Consider the following 2,994-nt stretch of genomic DNA (forward strand, 5'->3'; position numbering starts at 1 on the left):
CCCCCCCCCCCCCCCCCCCATATTAATTTTTCTCTTATATCTATAATGTACAGACACCGGCCTGTTACAATGTCATTAGTATAGTCGTCGCTGAAATGCAAAACAGCCACAACTAACTAAAATGTTTACTGCATAAAGCAATGTGGGAACTTATAATTCGATGAAATACATCATATTCAAACAAAAAAATAATTTTGGATTTTTACTTAGTTACGGCTTTTTGTATTTTACCGACGATGTGAGTTAAGCTTTTTCCATACTATACTAACATGCAAAGATGGATAAAAATATCACTAAGATCAAGTTAAGTATTTTTTGTCGTTTAGTAACATTCACACGAATAATTTAAGTTATGATATGATTAAGCTTGCTTCTGCACTCTAAAAAGTGCATGTAAAACTACTACTGAAAAGTGTTTATTTTTCAACCAGAATCTGTTCAAGTATACGCACAAGATGTTCAAGATTTGATTTTGAGCATGAGTTGTTTAAAATATACACATGAAATGTTTAAAACTACAAACATTTTGAAAGTAAAAATATATTTTTTACAAATAATAAATACTAAGTGCCAGGGGCGCACGCAGGAATATATTTTTGGGGGGAAAGGATTTATACTTCTAAATATATATCGTCAGAAAATACTGAAAATTCGCTCTTTAAAATACATTTATGCAAGTTTTATGTACAGTATGAAATAAATAAATAAACTTTTTAAAGTTTCATAAATTGCATTTTATTTACATAAAATTTACAAAGAACTCAGACATTTTCAACCGGCTTCAAAAAAGGGCAGGTTATCAATTCTTCGGAGTATTTTTAATTCTTTTATTTATTCCACCGCATAACTTTGCACCGCGTGAACCGATTCCAATAATTATTTTTTTTACCGGAAAGATGGTACCTTAAGGGTCGTCTCGTAATTTGGTTTAGATCCGATCATTAAATCATGAAAAAATTAACGGTTAAAGATGCACTCAACTTTCAAAAGTAATACAAAATTTTACAAAAGAATTTTAATATAAATAAATTAAATAATTTCACGAAATTTTTACACTTTTTTATTAATTTTCGTCGATTTCTGGTTTCTCATTTTTTAATAATTCGAATAACGAAAATTTAACTGAAATTGTATTTTTATCACGTAGCTCATTTTGGTGGAACGAATTCGAAGTTAGCAAATTAAATCTTCGAATGCTTATTAAGTACATATTAGTGGTAAACTTTTATAGGCTGTAAAGTGTAAAAAGCAACAGTAAGTGAGTATGCATTGCATATTTTTAGGACAATGTTTTCATTCGCAGTTAAACTTTAAAGAGCTCTCAAGAAAAAATGACAAATTCTTACAAAATGACGCACAAGAAATGGAAAAGAAAATTTTTTCTTTCAAAATTTCTTATATCATAATAAATTTACCCTCAAAACCAACCCCTTGTGTGCGCTACGTGACAAATTTGATATGTAAAAGTAAACAGACATTGTTTAATTTTGCACACACTAGGAGAGGTAACTGGTTACCTCTCTTTATATGCGTAAATTTAAACGAACATTTTTTAGAGGAAATTTTAAACATTTTATGTGTAAACTGTGAAAATGTGAACAATAAATGTTTAAAACTCAAAAAAACAAATTTTAAATTTGTTCTACGCCACACATATGATGAGTAAAAGTAAGCAAGCAGTGTTTAAATTTGCATTCATTAAGAGAGGAAACTGGTTACCTATCTTAATATGCGCAAATTTAAACAAAAATTTTTTAGAGTGTGAGAAAGGCCAATTAATATCTTCAAATTTTAAGAAAACGAAAAAATATAGTGGGACTTACCTCCAGATACGCATCTGCATTAAACTGAAGAATCTCATTAAAGTGTACAGGTACGAATGTACCTATACTATAATCAACTTAAGTGATCGTTTTATGAATTATTAGAAGATTGAACCAGTACTTAACCTATAAGGTTTTTTAATATAGTAGTCAAAGTTCAAAAGGGGCATATTTACGGTGACCATCCGTCCTTTATTTTAAAGGGCAGTCCTTTATTTTAACCCCTGTCCTTTATAACTTTTTTCAAAATAAAGGACGCCTTTTGTCCTTTATTTCTTGAACTGTCCTTTAAATCAGCTCTGCATTTTTGAGAGGTAAATTTTTAAACACAGAATATGAAAAATAAAAATTTCCCTTATAAAATATAATGAAAACCTTCGTCAGCTTGTTTCGCACCGCACTTACGGGCTTTTATTTAATCGGTAATCTTTGTACAATCTATAAAGTACAGGGAAAGTTGTGCTCAGGAACGTGTTGCACGCTGAGTTTCCAGTTCCACTGAAGGAGAACAATAAACCCCCTATTGCTCAGTGGCTCAAAACTGGCATTTAGTGTTCGTAATTCACTGGAGCCTTCATTTTTTGTCTCTTAATTTGATAATTTTTTTTTATGAAATCTTATAATATTTGCAAGAGACCAGTTGAGCCTGATTTGTGAATTTTTATTTGGTTATATTAAATTTTTTAGTGAAAAATGCAGAAAAAGTGGCAATTTTGAAGAAAATGTATTCTCCTGTTCCAGTTAATAAATATTGCATAACAAAGACTAGTTGAAAACAATTGTATGGTTCTCCCAAAACGAAAGAATTACAAACAAAAAAAATGTTATAAAAAAATGTTCACCAAAATATTATTTTTTAGTAAAAACTGGTTGAAAAATGAAGACTCCGGTGAATTATGAACATTAAATTCCAATTTTGAACCACTGTGCCCTGGCTTCGGCGTGCAGTATGAATTATGGTAAACGCATTTTGACAGCAAAGGATGGCGAGGTCCTGGAAAATGATTTGGCTTCATTTTTTGGAATCGGTAAATTAACTGGTAAATATCTGATTTAAATTACGATATGGGTAAGGTACTTTTATCATACAAGTTGTATGTACGTATCCCCAACTCATTTTGAAAAAAATGTCCTTTATTTTACGTTGGTTAATATGGTCACCGTAGGCATA

Source organism: Rhagoletis pomonella, unplaced genomic scaffold (genome assembly GCF_013731165.1).
Source record: "Rhagoletis pomonella isolate Grant_MI unplaced genomic scaffold, Rhpom_1.0 Rhpom_scaffold_00006, whole genome shotgun sequence".
Taxonomy (NCBI): domain Eukaryota; kingdom Metazoa; phylum Arthropoda; class Insecta; order Diptera; family Tephritidae; genus Rhagoletis; species Rhagoletis pomonella.